The sequence below is a fragment of the Natator depressus genome, chromosome 5 (genome assembly GCF_965152275.1).
Source record: "Natator depressus isolate rNatDep1 chromosome 5, rNatDep2.hap1, whole genome shotgun sequence".
NCBI classification, from domain to species: domain Eukaryota; kingdom Metazoa; phylum Chordata; order Testudines; family Cheloniidae; genus Natator; species Natator depressus.
In genome coordinates, this window is record NC_134238.1 from 52,904,613 (window position 1) to 52,917,111 (window position 12,499).

At 43.6% G+C, this 12,499-nt stretch overlaps 1 protein-coding gene across 1 annotated transcript in view; it reads right to left on the minus strand.

Moving 5' to 3' along the window:
• Window positions 1-12,499, minus strand: part of EDIL3 (EGF like repeats and discoidin domains 3) — a 390,724-nt gene that overhangs the window by 204,654 nt on the left and 173,571 nt on the right. The window lies entirely within an intron of this gene.

Genomic DNA, 12,499 nt, shown 5'->3' on the forward strand with positions numbered 1-12,499 from the left:
GAATTATGAAGCATGTCACTCTTTATTAATCACATAATTATTTTTTTAGTAGAAGAGAAGCACATGGGATTAAGGTGCCTGATCTTGCTCCCATTGAAAACAATAGGTGTTTTACCACTTACGTTAATGAGGTAATGCATATTCAGCAAGTGACTCTTATGGCAGTTACTCATTTGCGTACAATTCCTAGACCTACAAGGCTTACCAGGTATGCAAGGAGTTTCACCTCAAGTATACCTTCACAGCCCCTACATGGGGCTTTTGTGGTATGAATGATGTTGTGTATTGGGTGAGCTTCACTTTGAGAACATGTGATGGTATACACCAGTCATTAGGTTATCTGAACCAATTTTCCCTTCTATGGTAAGCAACTTCTTAACTTATCTGTTTCAAATCAGTTCTAAGAGTGAAATTAACTCTTAGAACTGAAAATCACTTCTTTCTACTACACACATGCTGTGATAGCTAAAATAAAATTTCTGCATAAAAATGAGATCTAATTGTTTGTCAGTCTCTCATTCACAGTGGGTGGTTTGGTAGAGTTTCTAAGTATGGTAAATGTTATTTTTATATAGACTGTGGATGCCTTGAAATAACTAGACTATGTTAAATCTAGGTCAGTTGTTTATTCTTTTCTTTTTAACTGTTTTGTGTTGAAAGCATTTACCATTCACTATGGTTTTAATATCTCAGTTATACTGATCAATAAAATTCCTATAAGAATAAATTTTTGCATTAGATAAAGATTGTTTCCAGTCTTACATCACAAAGAATTGGTAGTCAGTGATCTGTATGTTTAAAAATCAATAATATGCCTTAAAAAATTCTCAAGTGAGCACTACAAAACTATTTTATTTACACTCTTTACCACCCCCAACTCCTCTCCGCATACACACACAAGCTAATCTCCATTCTTGAAATGTAGTGGTATAAGCCTTGTAATTATTCAGCCACTTAAAATCTTATTTTGTGGTAAAAAGAGAAAATATTTTCCATTCTAAGGGCTACCAGGGACACACAGCAGTGCCACGTGAAAATCAAGGAACTGAGGCAGGCATACCAGAAGGCAAGGGAGGCGAACAGTCTACAGCAGCAAACCCACCACAACCCCCAAGAGCAGCGTGGATACCTCTGAGGAGTTGGAGTTCCAGGTCAGAGCAGGCAGTGCTGAGGAGGAGGTCTCAGATGAGGAAGAGGAGGAGGAGAATAGGAGACAGGCAAGCGCGGAATCCATTTTCCTGGAGAGCCAGGAGCTGTTTGTAACCCTAGAGCAGTCCAACTGGTCGCAGAACAGCATCGTGGCTGAGCGTGATGCCAGGGAAGGAACCTCTGATGAGTATGCAATTTCAAGTAGTATTTTGGGGTCAAATGTTCTTATATCCTATTTTTTTATTAAAATTAACAAGGTGAGGTCAAGTGACTATCTGCTTCCCAGTGGCTGCATGAGCTAGGCAGAGGATGTCCTACAAAAAAGACTGTTTATGTATATAGGGATGGCCTGGGACTCCTCCATAGAGATCTCCAGGAACCTTCCATGGAGGTATTCTGCAATCCATTGCAGACGGTTTCTGGGGAGGGCTTCCTTATTTCTTCTACCACAGTAGGATACTTTCCCGTGCCACTCCAGTATTAATTTGGCTGGCATCATCGCAGTATACAGCATAGCAGCATAAGGACCCGATCTGTACCTGAATGCTTGCAACATCTGTTCCCTTGCCACCACTGTTACCCTCAGGAGAGTGATATCAGCTAGGGTCATCTAGGGGAGATGGTGGTAGTTTTCATTTCAACTGCTCGGACCACAGACAATAGTGCCTGTGCAAACAATAGTGTCTTTGCTCCCTTCATCAACGGTTTCCAAAATATGGCTGTAGTTTAGGTGGCAGGGGTCAGCACTGACCTCAGTAACTGCAAGCCTCGGGCAACCGCTAGCAGCAGTGGCACTAGGGAGTTGGTTGTGGGGAAGGGAAATTTTGTGGTGCCCACTCACCACCACAAGCACCCTCTCCCCTTCCCCAGCACAGGTTTTGCCAAGGCTTGCAGTTTGGGAAGGTGAACACTGGTCCCCAATCTCCAGACAATATCCAAGTTACAAAAGGGAGGGGGCTCTGGACATGGTGTGGGTTGCCCACCCAATGCTGCTGACGGTCCGGCGCCCATGCCTCAGGGCTATATTCACCATGGCTGGGACAGCAAACCAGTTCAACGCATACCTTGTGTAAATGAAAATGTTCTGCCTTAAACTTCCTTGAAATAAGGGGAGTGACTTTTATAGAGTAACTCTGCACTAGACACTGGTCTGTACTGACAGGAGTTGCTTTGTGCTTTCCATGGCTTATAGCTGAAAGTGCCGCCTTCAGCTCTTCCTCCACACCAGCAGAGAGGCTCTCCCAGATAAGACAAAGTTGAAAGAGATCACGTGATGACATGTTTAATGAGATAATGAATGCCTCTGGGACAGCAGACCCTGAGCAGAGAACATGGAGGATTTCTCTCTCTGAAAAACTGGACATGGCGAGCAGGAGAGCAGCCCAGGAGCATGAGCATGGCAGGCAGCAGATGCTGGGGATTCTGAAGGAAGAATCAGACATTTTGAGGCATCTGGCTGACCTTCAGGAGAAACACCTCGAGGCTAGACTCCCTCTGCAGCCCCTGCACAACAGCATTCCAACATTGCCGTATTTCCCCTCCCCCTCCCCCTCTCCCAAACATTCCAGGAGGTGAGGCAGGGAATGTAATATCCCTTCCACTCAACTCCAGGGGAGGGTCCGAAGAAAAAAAGCCGCATATTCGATGTTGTGTGACAAGCAAGGCTACTGAGCTTTTAAAGACAAAATGAATGTGTTTTTCCCCTCCCAATTTTATTCCACCGTGTGTCCAAGCTTAAATTCTATTTGTGATCATGAAGTTTCAGCATGTTTGGTCAAAGAAGTCCATGTCTTGAGAATGAATTAATTTTTATTAATTTAAAAGGGGGTGGAGTGGAGGGGAGAAACAGGGAAAGTGAGGCAACAGAGGGGATGTGCTGGAGACAAAAACCCAGCATCCACAGCAAGGTTCACACTGTGGGAAGGCACAATGCAGAGAAGCTGTGCACATTACTGTGGCTCATTACTGAAATGGGTTTTCAAAGCCTCCCTCAGGCACAGTGCTCCATGCTGAGCTCTTCTTATAGCCTTGGTATCAGGTGTGGTTAGATGTTTGGCTGCGTGTGTGTGTTCTCCCTGTGTGCTGTTCCAGCTCGGCACACACAGCTGGCACAGCAGACCTTGACTGAACCGCCCAATAATCTGTCTGCTCAAAATTAGCAGACAGCCTATCCTTCTCCATGCCCCATCCCTGTGGAAACTTCTCTTCCTTTGCCTCACAGATATTATGAAGTCGGGAGCTATAACCATGGGACAATTGCTTTCAACTGAGGTCTAAGCTAGCAAGCAAATTGCGCCAGTGACCCTTTAAACAGCCAGCGGCTCATTCAACCACTATTCTGCACTTGCTACACCTATTGTTGAACTGATCCAGTTGTTGCTATCCAGATGTCCAGTATATGGCTTCATGAGCCACCGGAATAAGGGGTAGTCTGGGTCTTCCAGGATCGCTATTGGCATTTCAACGTCACTAGTGGTTCTTTTGCATTCCAAAAAGAAAGTCCCTGCTTGCAGCTTTCTGAACAGACCTGTGTTCTTAAAGATGCATGTGTCATGCACCTTTCCCTCACCATGCCACATTGATGGCGGTAAAATGGCCCCAGTGATCCACCAGTGCTTGCAACACCATTGAAAAGTAACCTTTTGTTTTTGTACTCTTTGGCAAAGTGGTCGGATACCAAGATAGGGATATGTGTGCCATATATCGCCTCACTGTAGATAGGGAACCCCATCCAGTATTTTGTGCACATTGCCCAGAGTCACAACCTTTCTTTGCAAAAAGTGATTAATGGCCCTGCATATTCAGATCACAATAGCCCCCACAGTGAATTTACCAACTCCAAATTGATTCTCCACTGACTGCTGACAATCTGGCGTTGCCAGCTTCCGCACAGCGATCACCACTTGCTTCTCCACTGTCAAACCAGGTCTCATTTTAGTGTCGCAGAGTGGCAGGGCTGTGGGGAGCTCTGCACACAGTTCTTGGAAAGTGGCTTTATGCATATGAAAATTCTGCAGCCACTGATCAACATCTCATAACTGCATAATGATGTGTTTCCACCAGTCAGCGCTTGTTTCTCAGGACCAAAAAATGGCACTCCACCATGTTCAGCTGCTGAGTGACTGCCAGAAGCAACCAGGAATTGTTTCATTCTATGGCTTCCAGCAGGGCTTCTTGAAGGACACTGTAGTGTTCTTCACAGCAGCCCCTCTCGTGGCTCTGGAAATACGCAGGATAAGCTGTGTGGTGTTTGTAATGCTCACAACAACAGCACACAGCTGAGCGGGGTCCATGCTTCTCAGGTGATATGGCATACATGTAGCTATGCCAGTCTTTTGAAAAAAGGCACAAAATATTATGGGTTCCAGATGAAATCAGAAGAGGTAGGGAGAAAACTACATTATGGACACTGAAGTCATCCCTGCGAGAATGTTTTGGTTCCGTGAGGCATTGCAAGCCCTTCCCAAAACCCCTGCAGAAAGTTGCAGTGTGGGATAGCTACCTACAGTACAGCGCTCTCTGCATCGATGCAAGCACTGCTACTGAGGACGCGCTCCACCGACACAAAGAGTATGGTGTGGACAAGCACTACCGACTTAATTACTGCGGCGGCTGGATGTTGACTTAACTGAAGTCAACTTAAGATTGCAGTGTAACCTTGCCCATAGTTTACTGTCAAACAACACTGGGAAATGAATGATTTAAAGTTAAAAGAGCTATAAGTTTCATTCTGGGGGGCTCTGTCTTTAACTTTCACCAAGACAATACCAGAGAACTAGATATGAATAAGATTGCTGACAATTTCATCCAGAAAGCTACAGTGAGACATAATGTCTTTAAACTGGGACATTAGTGAAGACAGCTTGTAGGTGATTGCATGATTGTAATAGTCTGTAATTCATGATAATGTAATTATGTAGTTCATAATAATTTAATCATTATTAAAATAGTAAAGATGCCAATGACAGACACATTCAGTAAACCAGAATATGAAAGAAGTGTATAAAATATGCTGAAAATACACTCCCCACAAAACTGGCAGAGGGCTTACTCCCTGCCCCCTCCCCAAAACACACACCTCTTGAGAAGCACCCACCGGCAAAAAACAAAAGTCAGGCCTGTGACGTTTCACTCCATATTCTTTATGAAAATATGCTTATGATATGGGTACGACATAACTGAGATATACTTTATGCAAGATGGCTCATGTAAGATATCATTGGAAAGGTCACACACCACACATCATAAAATTGAGCCAGCCTGTCCCTGAACAGAAGGGATGGAGAAGGAGAGGTCACCACTAGATCGCTGTCCTAGACACACGAGTCAAAAAGGATGCTGAGCGGTTGGGCGGGGAGCTGGCTGGTTAAACCCAGAACCAGAGGACCTTCTCCTCTGGGATTCATGGCCCTTCCAGGAGTAGTCCTGCTGCTTTATAGGAAGGGAGGACTGTCCGAAAAAACACTGTGGCCAGTATTGCTGCTGTTTCTTCTGAGCACTGTAGTGGTGTATCTTCATGGCCAGAATATATATTCCCAAAGAATTCTGAAGCCATGTGGATCTCCTCATAGTCACAGCAATGCCATAATTTTGTCTGAGGCATCTGCCAAGTCCGAAGCTGACTGCAACAGGGCCTTGGCCACCATAAGACCTTCCACAATGAATGCCATAAACTCTTCCTTGGAAGGTTCTGACAACTTGTCCACAAACTTAGACATGGCCACCCACTTGACAAAGTCATATTTAGAGCTCAATGTCTGCTGGTTCATGATGCACATTTGCAGAAAAGAGGAGGTGTGAATCTTCCTCCCCATTAAATCCATCCTTTTGGATTCTTTGTCCTTAGGAGTAGACTTACACCTTCCTTGCCATGCCCTGCCACTTGCTGCAGTTACCGCTAGAGAGTTACGGGCCAGCTGGGAGTAAAAACCCTCAAAACCCTGCACAGAAATGAAGTATCACCTCTCTGAATGCTTTGCCATGGGAGACAATGAAGCTGGAGAATACCAAAGGGATTTTGCAGGTTCCAAAAGAGCCTCATTTATCAGAAGGTCTACTTTCCCTGAAGCTGATGATTGGAGAATATCCAGCTGTTTATGCATATTCTTCCATTGGAATTCTATCTGGAAAGCTAAGGTACAAGCCATATGCCTCAGGGCATCCTGTTATGCCATAAAGTCCTCAGACATTGAGGGAGAGGAGGTCTGCTGTGCCAACAATGGGTCCTGTTTTTGAACCACAGGATTTAGTTGGAGTAACCGTGGAGATCCAAAGGGAATTGACTCACCAGCCACTTGCCGCTGAGATGGTTTGGGAGTAAGGGCCCCATCGGTATTGGTGATCTTTGGAGCAGATCGAGGAGTGGGACTTCAGGGAAGGAGGAGTGTCACAAAGATTCCAAAGAGGCAGCTAGGTGTATGGATGAGTCACTGGTGGCCAGCAGGCACCGGGTCAAGAGCCCCTGTCCCAGCTGTGATGTTGATCTCAGTATCAATAGGTGATCTGAGGATGATCTCTGGAGTCTATCCGATGAGGAGAGGAAGGAAATTTCTGACCTGGATCTTGAGGTGTCCCAGAGGTTCTCAGATAACAACAGGGTAGCCAGCCCCAATGGGACAAACAAATGATCAGACTTGTCTGAAGCCCAATATGGGGGCAGCATTGGTGCCAAGGAGGAATGGGGAATCTGCAATGGCAGTACCGGGATGAGAGAGACACCCAGTACCAGGACAGATGAGATTCAGGACAGTACTGAATATGACAAAGGGGTCTGAGCCAAGAGAATGACAATGCTGAAGTACGTATGCACCAATGTTGAGGGGGCCTTTGGTGCTCGACCTAGTGTCGGCCTCAACTTCAAAGTCTGAAGCCTGGGTAGTACAAGCTATGATGCCAGTGAGCTCAGTAGCTCTGTGATGCAGCTAGAAGGTACCAACACCAGCAAACCAATGGAGAGTCCTGACTGAGAGGCAAAACAGTCTGATGCCACTTGGTATGCTGCCAGCATGGAGACAGTCAGCATTGGTACTGATGCCATTGATACTGATCTCAACGGACGCCCCGTGGCTGAAACCAGAGTCAATGGTAGGGCTCTTGCTGCTCTCGGCATGGTACTGGGAAGTGGTTAGACAGACCTGCTTCATCCCATGTACCAGAAGGAATACGGTGTTAATCAGCACTCCTCTTAGAAATAGAGGAGGAATTCCTCCCAAGTCTTGGAATGGTCCCAATTTATTTTATGGGCCCTCTTCCTCTTGGGGAAAAACGCCAGGGCCCCAAGCAGCATTACCTGAAGCAGCATTTCTTGCCAGATCCAAAGGTGACTGCCAACTACATGAGGGCCTCAGTGCTGAAGCTGCTGCTTCAGTCACAAGTCTTTCGCCACCTGAGTCCTCTTTGTGAATGATTTGCAAATGGAATACAAGATATCCTGGATGGATAATGCTTGAACCCTAGTGAGGGCATCACACAGGGCAGCCAAGTGCTCTAACTCGTACTACACTAACACTAACATTAACCTAATTAGTATATACAAAATAAAAAAATTCTCAGAAACTGAGACTGAAAGCTCCGACTCTAGCCATGGGCAGTGAGAAAGACCTGAAGGTGTTGTGGCACTGCCACCCTCATATGGCCAAGGGAGGGACTATGGCCACAGGGCATGAGCACCTCCCTTGCGGGGACTTAGGCAAAGTTCTCCGGCTCCAGTGTGCTGGAATACACACCTGCATTTACTTGAAGAGGAATTTAAGATTCAGAACTGAATTTTGAGACTTGGGCCTACCCCTCAGTGGCTTAAATGTTCATTTATTCAGCAACATAATAAACATATTGATAACGTGTCAGTCTCTCCAACTAGTTTCAGTCTCTTATAGCATTCTTTTGGAAAAAAGATTATTAATATGCTAACTATTCCGATTGTTTTTGTAGTTATGGATTGGGATCCTAGTATTTTTATTCTAACTACATATGTAGCAGACTGACAATATCCTCCCATGCCTTGGAGAAACCCTATGGAATTAAGATAAACTTTACTGAATAAAGTTAAACATTATTGCATTAGGTTTAATATCTTTGAGGATCATTGTACTAAAACTGCAATTGTGTATGTGTTACTCTGGAATTGCATGTATCTCCTCTAGGAGGAGAGGGATGCTAATGTAATTCTTCTGGTTATCAGCCCTTTGAAGCCACCCATGTCCCCCAAGGGGTTTGCTTATACTTGTTCAACAGACAAAGAAAGGAGTTTTTGATAAATAATCTGGTTTTAAACAGGCTCAAGGCATTCTTCCTGTTCCAGCAACTGGACAGGACCCTTAGTCCACAGAGGGCCCCAGTCCTTAGGGAATGTTTGGATGGACTGGGCCTATTGAGGACCCCTAAGACTGGGTGCTTGTTCTGAACTGAAGCTATGATCAACTCAAAACCACAAGGAAACCTCTTGGGTGGGGTATTGATGGACTGCTCCTCCCAGAGCCCACATTAGGGTTGGGGTAATTTCTGGTAAGCTTATTAGCATGCGTGTAGATTCTCTAGTCATTTTAAAAAGTTTTCTCTATAATGCTTTTTACTTTAAGAATAAAATAGGATTGCTTAGAAAGTACTGTGAGGTAACCTACAACTGTGGGCAGTCACACTGTTAACTAGAGTTCTGCAGCAGGACTGGGATCCCACGAGTGCCTTGGGACTCGCTCCCATAATAGTGGGAATGGGATAAAATTGAACAAACAATGTGGGAGCAGGTGGGAGTGGGTACCGTGGGGCGGAATGGGATTAAAAAAAATAGTCCCGCAAAGTGTCTACTGTTAACCATCTCGGAAGAGAAAGCAAGTTGGCCTGTTTAGACAGCTTGTCCAGTTAGAATGGAGTGAGATGCAGGCAATGGTTGGGGAGCGGGATCCCTGAGAGTGGGTGCTCTTGCTAGACCACTGAGGGGAGATACAGATGCAGTTGCCCTGAACTGTGATAACACTGTTTCTTAGGGTATGTCTTTACTAGCAAAGTTAATGTGGCTGTGTAGTTGCGGTACCAGTGCTGTAAAAAAAACAAACACCCCCATGAGGGGAGTAGCTGCCAGTGCTGGGAGCGCTGGTGCACTGTCTATACTGCCAATTTATAGCGCTGAAACTTGCAGCACTCAGGGGTGTGTTTTTTCACTCCCTGAGTGACAAAGTTTCAGTGCAGTAAAGTAGCAGTGTAGACAACGCCTTAGTAACTAGTAGTATGTTTTGTTTGTTTCTGTTTCTTTTAAAAGAAACTGGTACTTCAGAAAAATGTATTTGAAAGCCATGCCAACATTTTAATTAAAGGAGTCTCACTGAAAACCAGAGAACACCAATCAGCTAATTTGCACTTGTTAAACATTTTGTTTACTAAAAGAAATGAATTACAAATGCTAGTTAGCCTGATTTACATTCTAAAAGAAGGAATGACTAAAATTAAATTAGGCACTAACTTTACAGTTCTCTGGTTTTGGGGTATCTCTAAAGAACTACCTCTTTGAGTCCCTGATGCAGCAAAGTAATTAAATGTGCGTGTAACTTCAAGCATGTGAGTAGTCTTACTGAAGTCTGTGAGACTACTCCCATGCTTAAGTACCTTTCTGCATCAAGGTCCTATTCTTTGCAAACCATCTTCATTTTCTCCCCAGTTCTGCAAAGACGTGTGCATGTGGGTTTGATTGTGCACCTCTCTTTGGAGGATCAGGGGATTACATCTCTTTAGATATATGCATCCCACAGATGACATTATATTATCAGTGGAATGAAAAACCCAACTTTCACTCTGATTGACATTCTGTGTTATTTACATCATCTATACACACAACAAAGTTTGTAACCACCCTTCTTTAGAACTAAATCTTGTAAAATTACTTTTAAAACACAATGGACTTCAGGGATTTGTTTTTTCATCAATAGTGCTGTAATACTTTTGTAGGTAATCTTTAAGGAGCTTCTAACACAAAGAGAACAACATTTGATCAATATTAATGAGTAGCTGAATTCAACAGTATGCTTTCCAGGCATTTTTATCCATGTTCATTTAAAGTAATGTCAACAGGATTAATTGCACACTAGAAGTAATAAATCTATTCAGTTTGCTGCTCTTTTGAGTCTTCCTCTATACACTTCCATTGGCAATAGCCAACAGTAATAAGTGGAATTAATCTTCAAAAGTTAAGAACATTGATATTCAATTGGAATCCCATGCTGCATGAGAAAGATACTAAAAGTTAACTTAAAAGATGGCAGCTGTTGAATTTTTTAGAAACTGTGACTGAAATATCTGAGGTTTTTATACAATGGAATTTAAAAACATGTTCTCAATGGAATAGCAAAGGGACTTAAGGCAGAAACATGTTAATTCTTTGCCTTTTTGACAAGAACAGTCAATTTAATCTCCATAAAAATGTATACACTTGGGATAACCCAACCTTGTGCTGGTGACTGAACATTTGAAAAATGAGACAAGTTGTTTGTATTTAAAATACCAAAGCACTGAAATGGGAAAATGATTTCCTGCCATTCCAAGTAAAACGTAGTTTGACAATGATAATAAATACTAAAAATAGATGAATCAGTTTGGAATGATCTGAAAGTTTAGTTTTGATATGAGGGATGTGCAAACTAATGTTTGAAATAAGAAAGAAATGGAATTTCTTTGCACTTCCTATTTCTTCCAAGATTTCCAGCCCTACTTTTGTGCAGCCTGCCATTTCTGGGAAGAAGATTGTTGAATCAATCTTTGTAAAGCACACTGGAAGATGAAAAACACTATATAAACCAGGGAGTGGTGATGAGATGGGTTATGAAAATTCCACTACCACCACTCCAGTGTATTCAAATATGGGGCAGCCATAATTAGGCAGCAGGCCTTAGACACACAAGGGTGCGTGCATGGGTGGGGAGGGGCGGGGGGAAGCTGCAAGGACCAGTTAGTGGAAGTGTCTAGATATTTTATGGGGAAGAGTGGCAAGACTTCAGCTCCAATTGTGCCAGTAGAGCTGAGCTTCTGGGAAATGCTGGCTACATGTATGAAGCAAAGCATCCTAGCACTCTCCTTCCAGTGCCCAGGAAGCACTGATTATACTGAAGAAAGTAAAACTCCAAGACATTGTTGCTCAGGCAGTGAACCCTCTTCCCAGTCCTCAGCCCAGTCTTATGTGAGGCATAACTGAGCTCATTCTGAGCAAAAGTGGAAGTATTATTAAAATGTATATCAAAGGCAACCATTGAGTTAAAGTGGCTAGCAGCAGAGCTGTTTACAAACAGCACACCAGGAAGCAAGGTAGGAAACAGAGTGAGAAAACAGCTGCAGAGCTGACAGCAGCCATTTTGTAGCTGCTTAAAGGGCTAGAAAGCATGGATGGGCGGGGCGGGGGGGGGGAGGGGGCACAACACACCGGCACCCTCTACTCTCCCTTAAGCAAGGAGGATATTTTGGATGTGGAGCTCTCTCATATAGATCTCACAACTGTAAATATTGTGAGTGCTCTTTAGGACTCTCTTTCTCTGTAAGGTGTCCGGGGCAAATTGCTGCTCACTATTCACTACCAGTATACACAAATGCTGTCTGGAAGAACAATACAAGCCTCTCCATGTTTACTAACAAACATATTTCAGTGAGTCAGTCAAAGTTTAAAAAAAGGTTAGCACTCACCCTTCTCTAGGCAGAAGATGCTGCCAGCAATGTGGGAGGATCTCTTTTAGGGTCAAGGGGTCTTTAATCATCACACTAGACACCACTTAGAACTTTAAAAAATTCTTCAACATTGTATTTGACCAAAACCAGTAAACAAAGAGTCAAACCAAGTATCCCACAAAAAGATGTGGTATGAGATACATTTACAAATATCACCATTTGTTTACAGATGCTACAGTTAAACCAGCATCTTATCCATCAGTCACATCATCCTCAAAGTCTGATTTTTCACACTCAAAAAAGTGCAGTGTCAGCTCTCTGCTGTGCTAAAAAGGGAAGAAATCAAAAATAAAATACCTATCAGCCTTCACTGAGCAAGAGGGGTGAACAAATATAAAAACAGGAATCTAGGCCCCAATAGAGTAACGCAGACAGAGAAAACAAGGCCTGTTAAAGAAACAGCAACACGCCTGGTAATAGTTTTCTCTCTAATACACCTGCTAGAAGAACAGACCCTTCTACAAGCTTCCAGAAATCATACAATATTAGTGAATGTATTCAACTAGAAACTCATGGTGATACGGATTATTAGTGAATGTATTCAACTAGAAACTCATGGTGATACGGATGAAGGCCAGAAATTATATGAACTCTTCGGGCTGTGAGGAATGTCACTGAAGCAGGAATAGTGATATTGTTACACTGACGA